The following is a 12,228-nucleotide window of genomic DNA, read 5'->3' as shown; positions in this document are numbered from 1 at the left end:
ACGTAATATAAAAGAGATCAGCTTGTGACTTTGAATGCCTTTTTAAGGCGAATGTCGTGCATGCTTAGCTTTTTTTAAAAAAAAAACTTTTCCATATATACATATAGAGTATCTTTTCCGGCCGTTAAGGCACGGTGGAATATATATATTGTCTTGTCCGACCATTATGGCGCGGTAAAATATATATAGTATCTTGTCCGACCATTAAGGCGCGGTCTTGTCCGTCCATTAAGGCACGGTAAAACATATATAGTATCTTGTCCGGCCATTAAGGCGCGGTAAAATATATATAGTATCTTGTCCGGCCATTAAGGCGCAGTAAAATTTATATAGTATCTTGTCCAGCTATTAAGGCGCGGTCTTGTTCGGCCATTAAGTCGCGGTAAAATATATATGGTATCTTGTCCGTCCATTAAGGCACGGTCTTGTCCGGCCATTAAGGTGTGGTAAAATATATATATAGTATGTAAATCACTCATATATAAATACATATAATATGCACGAGATCCCAATTAAATGTTACTACTCTATCGGAGTGACGAAGGGTCGGTAACTTCCGATTTATATTATGGATTATTCATCATCGCTATATCTCACCTCGAAGGAACGAATAACATGAGATGAGATCAACAACAATGAATAAGATTGAGAAATCATGAAATAACTCATAATTCTCATATCATCATTGAAATCATAACTTGAGACATTTAAACATAAAATCATCATCATCGTAATCATCATAGAATCATTCTCATCTTTAACATCATAAGAAGCTTTTAAGAATCATGAACTTCTAGCTTTTGGAAACAAGGTGGTTATGGAAACATTGATGGAATCATAACATAGGAATCATGGCTGTGAAAGAAAGGGACGAGCCTTAACATACCTGAAAATTTACGTCTCGGCTTACCCACCTATATCCGGTCTCACAATCTACATATAAGACCATTGATACCATGGTTAGGCCAATTGTTATATACTTATCCTAAGCCTTCAAATTTAATCTCCTTAAATTCTGCCGAAATTCGGGCAGCATCTCTCCTGCTTATATGTCTAGCCCGAAATTATAATTCAGCAACCAACAACAACAACGACGACAACAATGACAATAACATCATTATCAACACCAAAATATTCGATAAAACACCCCACACGGTGTTTTCTAATTTCCATAACTAACCAACTCGCTATACAATTGCTTAACGACTTTACCTCTATAAATAAATCGAAATTAACATTAATGATAAGAGATTCATACCTTACTCCCAATATTATTGCTATATCTTCACTTTCCTTCTTGAACTTGAGCCAAAGCACGCCATTATACGATTTTATAATCGCAATTATATGTTGTCTGGACCGAAATTCGAGAATTATACCTGATTTAGGCTCAAAATTTGGTCCTGGGAATTGGGGGGAATTCTCCAGAATTTTGGAGAAGATTTGGGGTGTTTGATGAGGAAAATAAGGGGCAATACCTTTTTTATAATGGTCTAGTTTCTGCCTGGACCGACTTAAAATTTGTTCAGCGCGATTGCGCCACCTTGGGGCGCGTTCGCGTAGAGTAAATTTCTCTGCTCTGATAGTCTGTCTTAAAATGCTCATAACATTTGATCCTAATATCGTATGAGGGCCCACGAACTATGGTTGGAAAGCATTTCAATTAACTACAACTTTAATTTTTGGTGTGTTTCCAAATTCCAAACTTATAATGGCGTTTTCGCCTTTTTAAATCAGATCGTCCGAAAACATATCCTTAAATCATCCTTTTGGAGGGATTATGTCCATATTTGGCTTAAGGGTCCTTCTTAAGACTTGCTCAACTTCCCATGTACTACTCATATAACTTTTCATATGTCCTTTATAAAACCCCGACATGTGAGCCCCACCTTAGCTTATGGTTACGAGGGCTATTCATCAAGTAGCGTATTAACTGATTTACACCATACGGTCTCCAAATGTCATATATATGTTATTGTACTCATATAATATAATCTTCATCCTTAATCCTTGTATAATTTTACTCTTCCTTGAGCTCTTACTAAGCCGTCTACAGTCTTGGTAACACGAAATTTTTCGGGGTGTAACATCCTTCCCCCCTTAGAAACATTCGTCCTCGAATGTTGTAGTTTGTAAACCAATGACATCATCTTTGATTCCCCAGAACGGTTATCCTCCCCTTAGAGTCTGGTTACCATGTGCTTAGACTATAAATTGGGTCAGTCTCTTCTCGTTCTTCCTTAACTCCTTTATTGAACTCATTGGTGAATTCCATCGCCTTTTGTCCTCATGTACATAATCAGAAATCAAGTAGTAGCCCTTTCTTATTTTGTCCCTGTTACAGTAAATTTTGCCTTACTAGGTCGCGGCTACTTGCCATTCTATGAATGCTCTCTCCGTCATGTTATATATTTCCCTATTAGTGGGCAACTCCCTTGCGCGAATACGACGTCTTTCTTTGTTTACTCCTTTAATACTATCTCGGACTACGCACTGTATTGACCCCTTGTAGTTCATTAGTCAGACCCTCTGATCTTTACATCCTCGTCACAATCTCTCTTACCCTGACACCCCAAATGTTGTGCAACATTACTTTATCGCTACTCAATCCCTACTCTTAATGATTATGTTCCTCAAACCATCCTTCCTAATTCCTCTCCAAGATCAGTTATACCAATATCCTTACTGTAATATTTTAAATGCTTATATACATAATGTTTCCTCACTATTTATTATCCTTCGTAGTACAGTTACACTTATGGCAAACTCATAATCCGAGTTCAAACTAATTTGATAGCTCACAATATTTTTGAACTCCTACCAAAACGTTTTCTTTAGTTTCTTTTCGTCAAGTCTTGCGATGTGACTGGTGATGATAGGGCTATGGAAATTTCACACTTTACCACATCTTCATTCCAACATAATTACACTTATCTTTGATTCCCTTATGTCGGTGATCACTTAATGTCACGACCCGCCTAGGGGCCGCGGCGGGTACCCAGGGCTAACCACCGAGCACCGCTCGTTCTATTACTCATTATACTCATTCAACGTTCCTTTATTAGTTTTATATCCATATTATAAGAAAATCATCTTTCATTAGAATACATAAGCACTTTTATATACTTAAGCCCTTCGGCCATCAAAATAATATATACATATACATAGTAGCAATCTCGTGAGACCACATAACCCACACTGCGTATCTACGAGCCTCTACTGGAGTACTAGACATAAGGATGGGACAGGACGCCGTCGTGCCCAACATATACAAATATACACAAAAGAATAATCAAGCACCTCCGGAACAAAGGAGTGCTTTCAATCTGCTATCATCTCCTACGAGTCTGGATCAAGCTCGCCTCCCTGTCTACCTGTGGGCATGAACACAGCGTCCAAAGAAAACGAACGTCAGTACGAACATTGTACTGAGTATGTAAAACAGGAATGAAATAAATATAATAGAAGGATCATGAGCCATAAGAGAAAGATATAATCTGCATGAGTTTCATAGGCAAATACATTTCGTACATATATCATATTTTACATAATCATGGTACATATATCATCACATCATAATCCTCATCGTTAACCCGCGTCCGGGTAACCATCATAAGCCGCCCACTAGTGATGATCATGCCCGGCCCTCTAGGCTCGGTGTAAACATAGCAGCCCGCCTTAGCGGTAACATGCCCGGCCATCTAGGCATGGTGAAATCATATGCAACCCGCCTTAGCGGTGACATGCCCGACCATATTGGCGTGGTGGAATCGTATCCTCATATAGTCAATCATAACCCATCCTTATTACACATCTCATGAACATATCATAATCTTATCATAGCTCGGCATTTTCATACACAACATAGGCATATTATAGGCTAGCATTATTGATCATGTTATAGACATATCATGACTTAGCATCATTTCACATTTATCATTAGGAGAATACATTAGGCTTTGAAGGAAACTATGGCTATGTCGGGGTGACATAAGGTCGTGAACCCCCGATTATAGTATGAGCATTCATGAGTATTCTGCCTCACCTTGAAGGAAATAGTATATAAGGTGAGTGTTAACAATAATGACATCATTAACGTTATAGGATCATCATATCATGAACTCTCGAATCGCTATACTTTAACTCATCATCATCATCATCTTGCTCGAATGTAATTTGGTATATTTACGGACTCATAAGCTCCATCATATAGGAGGATCATGGAAAGCTTGAAAGATTCATGCCTTTGAAGGAAGGGATAAGTCTTACATACCTTTTTCGTTTACGAATCTATCGCTTGCTTGTTCTCCTTAGGTGCACACGTTCTACCTTCAAGAGAATTCGTATCGACATTAGCTAACAATTATAAGAACGGACTTACTAACGCTAGGGAAAATTGGGCAGCATTTCCTTCATTTATACTACTTTTCCCATGTTCTATATCAGCTCCCAAACGTTCATATCAACATTCACAATATTGCAAACGATAATCATCATTTGTATACATTTACCACAATTCACCATTTCTCTTCAATTCCTCCATATTTATGGTTATAGCTCATTATAAAGTTCTTCTCATATATAATACTTATTCCATGGTCTAAATGTCATTTATAACGTATTCACGATCACGACATACCAACATTCATGATTCACCCCAACCACTATTCAACAATGACACTATTCACTCATTTATGACCCATTTTCTATGTCTTTCTATAATTCAAGTGTCTTAGCCTTCCAATACCTTAAACAACATGGTATGGTCATGAAACTTATCTTAGATGATGGGTGAACAACCCTTGAATGGAAATACTCTTCTAGCACCAAAACCCTATTTCACTTCTCTTAGGATTTCTTGGCTTGGATGACTTTCACTAGGTTTCATACACTTGTTTTCATGGATTTGGTGTTGTTGATCTTGGTATTCCCTTGAATTCTTGTGGATGAGTGATGGAGAATATTCTAGAGGTTTCTTGACTTGTGGAGAGTGGGAATGAAATAAAATGAAATGAGAGAGGTCCCTTATATTAAATGTTGAACCTGTCCCGACCAACTTATACGGACCAACATACGGTCCGTATGTTGGACCGTATGTTTGGTCCAGAATGTGATGTCCCTCTTGACCAATTATACGGCCTAACATATGGCCAGTATAATTTATACGGTCCGTATGTTGGGCCGTATAATGCCTAGTGGTTCCGTTTTCGTTCTCGTCGACTCGTTTGATCTCCGATCCTTATAGAACCTCCTTGACACTTGTTTAGCACCTCAATACCAATCTAAGGGAAGTTATAACTCGTCTCCAAGACATCATTATGCCATCATTAACTCATCGCTCGTAATTCTTACCCTACACGCAACATACCCTTTACTTTCTTTACCAAGGTTCTTCCTTTTGGTCAAATGTCTATGAATCTCGATTAAGATCATCAAATGCTATTCCTCACTTATCCAAATCACTGTATACCTCGTGTTCTTTGCTAGCCTATTCACTGTACATTAACAGGGAATTTTCCAAGGTGTAACATTCTTCCCCCTTTTTGGAACATTCGTCCCCGAATGTTAAACACTCGGGATTCTACGAAAATTTTGCCAGAGTTTCCCCTATAATATGGGACTACCAACCTGTCACACAACCCATAATATCATTGCCTCACAGGGCCATAACATAACAGCAACATATCTATTGCCACACATGACCAAAAGCATGAAAATAAAGCATACATACCTCATAATGTTATTGTTTCATCTCGAAGCTCCTCTGGGGGTTGGAATAAATGCGGGTACTTGGACTTCATACTCTCTTCCGTTTCCCAAGTCATTTCTTCCCGGTTGTTGTTTCGCCATAAGACCTTGACTGATGCTACCTCTTTATTTCGAAGTTTTCGCACTTGCCTGTCTAGAATGGCAATAGGCACTTCTTCATATGCTAGCTTTTCTGTCACTTAGACATCATCAATCGGAACAATTCTCATGGGATCTCCAACACACTTGCGGAGCATCGAAACATGGAAGACTGGATGGACTGATTCAAGCTCTGAAGGCAATTCCAACTCATAGGCTATACGACCCACCTTGCGGATAATTTTATAGGGTCCATTGTATCTAGGACTTAACTTCCCTTTCTTGCCAAATCTCATCACCCCTTTCATTGGCGACACTTTCAAAAATACCTAATCATCAACCTGAAATTCCAAGTCTCGTCGGCGATTATCCGCATATGACTTTTGGCGACTTTGGGCTGTCAACAATCGTTCTCAGATCACCTTGACTTTTTCCACTGCTTGCTGAATCAATTCAGGGCCTATTAACTGCACTTCTACTATTTCAAACCATCCAATTGGAGATCTACATTTCCTTCCATATAATGCTTCATACAGAGCCATTTGGATACTGGAATGGTAGCTATTATTGTATGCAAATTCAATAAGGGGTAAGTGATCATCCCAACTGCCATTGAAATCCAGCACACATGCTCGTAGCATATCTTCCAGGGTTTGAATAGTATGCTAGGCTTGCCCATCAGTTTGCGGATGGAATGCCGTGCTAAGCTTCACTTGGGTACCTAGACCTTCTTGGAAAGACTTCCAGAACTTGGATTTAAATTGTGATCCTCTATCTGTGATAATGGATAGTGGAATACGATGAAGTCGCACAATTTCTTTGAGATACAATCTCGCATAATCTTCCGCTGAGTAGGTAGTTATAACCGGAAGAAAATGAGCTGTTTCGTGAGTCTGTCCACAATCACCCATATGGAATCATACTTGCCTCGGGAACGGGGTAATCCCCCGATAAAATCCATATTGATCACCTCCCATTTCCAAGTAGGGATTTCCATTGATTGCAATAATACTCCTGGCGTTTGATGTTCGACTTTTACTTGTTGGCAATTTGGACACTGAGCTACAAATTCTGCTATGTCTCTCTTCATGCCATCCCACCAATATATCATCTTGAGATCATGATACATTTTGGTTGCAGCTGGGTGAATAGAATACCGGGAATAATGTGATTTTTTTAGAATTCGTTGGCGCAATTCTGCCACATTCGACACACATAGCCTGCCTCGGTACCTAAGAATTCCATCCATAGGAACTTCAAATGGAGACTTCTCCTTTGCATATGATATGTCTCTGTAATGGCTTGACTGAGGATCTTCATATTGCCGCTCTTTCACTTCCACATCCAAGGACGAAACTGTGGGATCATCAACACTAATCCCTGCATTACCCGAATCAATTACACGTACTCCAAGATTAGCTAGTTGGTGGAGCTCGTGAACCATCTCTTTCTTTTCTAGAGAAACTTCACATAAACGGCCCATTGATCGGCGGCTAAGTGCATCGTCTACTACATTCGCCTTTCCGGGGTGGTACAAGATGTTCACATCATAATCTTTCAGTAATTCTAACCACCACCTCTGCCGCAGATTTAACTCCTTATGTTTGAAAATATACTGAAGACTTTTGTGATCTGTATAGATATCAACATGCACACCATACAAGTAATGTCTCCACATTTTCAGTGCATGAATAACCGCAGCTAATTCGAGATCATGAGTTGGATAGTTCTCTTCATGTTTCCGTAGCTGTCTCGAAGCATATGCAATGAATTTTCTGTGCTGCATTAACACACATCCTAACCCAACGCCGGAAGCGTCACAGTACACAATATAACCATCTGGCCCTTCTGGAAGTGTTAAAACTGGAGCTGAGGTTAATCTGTCCTTCAATTCTTGGAAGCTGCGTTCACAAGCATCATTCCACTGAAATTTAGCTGACTTTTGGGTTAGCTTCGTCAATGGGGCTGAAATAGATGAGAAGCCCTCTACGAATCTTCTATAATAACTTGCCAATCCCAGAACACTACGAACCTCTGTAGGTGTCGTAGGCCTTGGCCAAGTCTTTACAGCTTCACTTTTTGGAGTGTCGACTCGAATACCATCATTTGAAATAACATGGCCCAGAAATGTTACGGAATTCAGCCAAAACTCGCATTTCGAAAATTTTGCATATAATTCCCGGGCTCAAAAAATTCCAAGAACAATTCACAAATGATCTGCATGTTCCGATTCTGTACGAGAGTACACTAGAATATCATCAATGAATACTATCACAAATAAGTCCAAGAGTGGCCTGAACACATTATTCATTAAATTCATAAACACGGCCGGAGCATTAGTCTGCCCAAACGACATCACCCGGAACTCATAATGGCCATATCTCGTTTTGAAGGCTATTTTAGGAATATCTTGTTCTCTAACCCTCACTTGATGATAACCCGACCTCAAATCTATTTTAGAAAACCATTTGGCACCCTGTAGTTGATCAAATAGATCATCAATCCTTGGAAGAGGATATTTGTTCTTTATCGTCACCTTGTTCAATTGCCTATAATCGATGCACATTCGGAGAGAGCCATCTTTATTTCTCACGAACAAGACTGGTGCTCCCCACGGCGATGAACTGGGTGTAATAAACCCCTTCTGAAGTAAATCTTTCAACTGCGCCTTTAGCTCTTTCGTTTCTTCCGGAGCCATTCGGTAAGGAGGAATGGAAATAGGCTTGGTATCCGGCAACACATCAATAGCAAAGTCAATCTCTCTTTCTGGAGGAAGACCTGGAAGTTCATCAGGAAATACATCCGGAAATTCATTCACTAACGGAACAGATTGGAAAGTTGGCGATTTTGCCTCGGTGTCATGAACCCGAACTAGATGATAAATATAGCCCTTGGCTATCATATTTCTTGCCTTAAGGTAGGAAATAAACCTACCTTTTGGAGATGCTGCGCTACCCTTCCATTCAAGCACGGGCTCTCCTGGAAATTGGAATCGAACCACTTTCATTCGGCAATCGACATTTGCATAGCACGAGGCCAACCAATCCATACCTATAATTAAATTGAAATCTAACATTTCCAGCTCAATCAAATCAGCTTTGGTCTGGCGATCACATATCACAATTACACAATTTTGTTACACTTGTCTAGCTATCACGGGATCACCAACCGGAGTAGATACCTCAAAAGGTTTTATTGGCTTAGGTTTCACCCTAATACAACCAGCAACATATGGATTAATATAAGAGAAAGTAGAGCCCGGATCTATCAATGCATACACATCACGGGAGAATATAGACAATGTACCTGTAACCACATCCGGGGAGGACTCAAGATCCTGCCGTCCGGCTAAAGCATATACACGGGGCTGAGTGGCACCTGAAGTGGATGCTACCCCTCTGCCTCTGCCTCGACCTGCTGACATCTGGGGAGTCTGCCTTACCGGGAGCACTGAGGAAGAACCAGCTACTGAACCTGTGGGCTGAACCCCACCTCTACCATACCGCGAGGGACAATCTCACATCAAATACCCAGTCTGTGCACAAACATAACAAGAATCTGTGTCCTGGCGACATGGCCCTGAGTGTAATTTTCGGCACCGGCTATATCATGGAACTGGTGGTATCCTCTGACTATAATCACCCCCAAACTGAGAACCCGAAGCTCTCAAACTTTGACCCTGTCCTGAAGGAAAAGAGCGATCATATCTCCTATCTACAAATCGTGGAGGCACACTAGTCACTGACTGGCTTGAATGTCGGGAATAAGTCTGCCTCGATCCCCCTCTATAGTCGCTACCTGTCCCCATAGATCTGGCCCGCTTGCTTTGCCTTCTATCAATATCACGATCACTCCTTTGTGGTTGCTGTCGTCCCTCTAAGTTCTGGGTATGGGCTTGTATTTGGGAAATATCTATCCCTTCTTGCAACGAAGCCGTCAAGCAATCTTTGAACAAATGTGGCCCCAAGCCACTCACAAATCTATGTACACGATCTCCCATGTCAGCCACCATAGTCGGGGCATATCTAGCCAAAGAATTAAATTACATGCTATACTCCCGGGCACTCATATTTCCTTGCCTCAAATTTAGAAATCTATCCGCTCTAGCTCGGCGAACCTCGGGTGGCAAATAGTGACGGATAAAAGCATCTACAAATTCTTGCCATACGGGTGGAGGCGCATTCTCTTGTCTCGATGCTATCCAATTATTATACCACAATACCACCACATCTCGGAGTCTATAAGAGGCCAACTCCACGGATTCAGTCTCAGAGGCATGAATAGTTTTTAATGTCCTCAACATCTCATCTATGAAACCTTGCGGGTCTTCATCCGGCTTCGACCCGAAAAACTCCGGAGGATTCAAACTCATAAAGTCACGGGCTCGGGTACTAGTTGACTGATCACTTGGGCTCGCATTCTGCCGCTGTGCCTGAGCGGCAACCAACTGTGTCAATAGATGTATGACCTCAGTCACTTGTTGACCCGAAGCAACTGGTGGAAGAATTGGAGCTGGAGCTCCTCCTCGTTCTTCCACATTAGGCGGGGTGGAGGAAGTATTAGATAGGGCCTCATTATGTGACTCGCCCTCTTCAATATTCATCGGAGGCTCTCTTTTTACCCGCCTCTTTGCCGTAGTCTTGCCCTTCTGGGCGGCTGTAGCTTTTCCCTTTAGCGGCATTTCTGAAATCACAACACACTATTGGGGAGGATAAAATCTTATACACAGCTCTATCGCACGATCTCATTAGAAGAAAGATGGTCATTTTTCCTAAATGCCCTGTAGCTTCCTGTTTATTGATGTGGCGCGCAACACACCATAAACAAGACTCTACTAGACACGGCTAGTAGACACTTCCTGGGACCGAACTGCTCTGATACCACTTTTGTCACGACCCGCCTAGGGGCCACGACGGGTACCCGGGGTTAACCACCGAGCACCACTCGTTCTATTACTCATTATACTCATTCAACGTTCCTTTATCAGTTTCATATCCATATTATAAGAAAATCCTCTTTCATTAGAAAACATAAGCACTTTTATATACTTAAGCCCTTCGGCTATCAAAATAATATATACATATACATAGTAGCAATCTCGTGAGACCACATAACCCACACTGTGTATCTACGAGCCTCTACTGGAGTACTAGACATAAGGACGGGACAGGACCCCGTCGTGCCTAACATATACAAATATACACAAAAGAATAATCAAGAACCTCCGGAACAAAGGAGTGCTTTCAATCAGCTATCAGCTCCTACGAGTCTGGATCAAGCTCGCCTCCCTGCCTACCTGTGGGCATGAACAGAGCGTCCAAAGAAAATGGAAGTCAGTATGAACATTGTACTGAGTATGTAAAACAGGAATGGAATAAATATAATAGAAGGATCATGAGCCATAAGAGAAAGATATAACCTGCATGAGTTTCATAGGCAAATACATTTCGTACATATATATATCATATTTTTACATAATTATGGTACATATATCATCGCATCACCTATATCATCACATCATAATCCTCATCGTTAACCCGCGTCCGGGTAACCATCATAAGCCGCCCACTAGTGGTGATCATGCCCCGCCCTCTAGGCTCGGTGTAAACATAGCAGCCCGCCTTAGCGGTGACATGCCCGACCATCTAGGCACGGTGAAATCATATGCAGCCCGCCTTAGCGGTGACATGCCCGGACATATTGGCGCGGTGGAATCGTATCGTCATATAGTCAATCATAACCCATCCTTATTACACATCTCATGAACAGATCATAATCTTATCATAGCTCGGCATTTTCATACACAACATAGGCATATTATAGGCTAGCATTATTGATCATGTTATAGACATATCATGACTTAGCATCATTTCACATTTATCATTAGGAGAATACATTAGGCTTTGAATGCAACTATGGCTATGTCGGGGTGACATAAGGTCGTGAACCCCCGATTATAGTATGAGCATTCATAAGTATTCTGCCTCACCCTGAAGGAAATAGTATATAAGGTGAGTGTTAACAATAATGACATCATTAACGTTATAGGATCATCATATCATGAACTCTCGAATCGCTATACTTTAACTCATCATCTTCATCATCTTATAATTATTTTTAGGTGGACCATAAAGATAACTCATGGATATCACAATCTGTAAGTATATAAACGACACTTCTCCATATAATCTTCAATAATTATGTCCATCATTACCAGCCGACAAGGCTACTAAAATATGATCCAACGATATGAAATGTTAAGGTTATGAAACATCTACTGTACACATATGTCTACGAACCTCTACATAGAATACAAGTGACCATAAGGACCAATACCCATAGACTGCAACTCCGAAGTAAGTGGAGTGCTCTTGAGAATCC

The sequence above is a fragment of the Lycium barbarum genome, chromosome 10, assembly GCF_019175385.1.
Source record: "Lycium barbarum isolate Lr01 chromosome 10, ASM1917538v2, whole genome shotgun sequence".
Taxonomy (NCBI): domain Eukaryota; kingdom Viridiplantae; phylum Streptophyta; class Magnoliopsida; order Solanales; family Solanaceae; genus Lycium; species Lycium barbarum.
The sequence above is the reverse complement of the archived record's forward strand: the minus strand, read 5'-3'. Positions refer to the sequence as shown.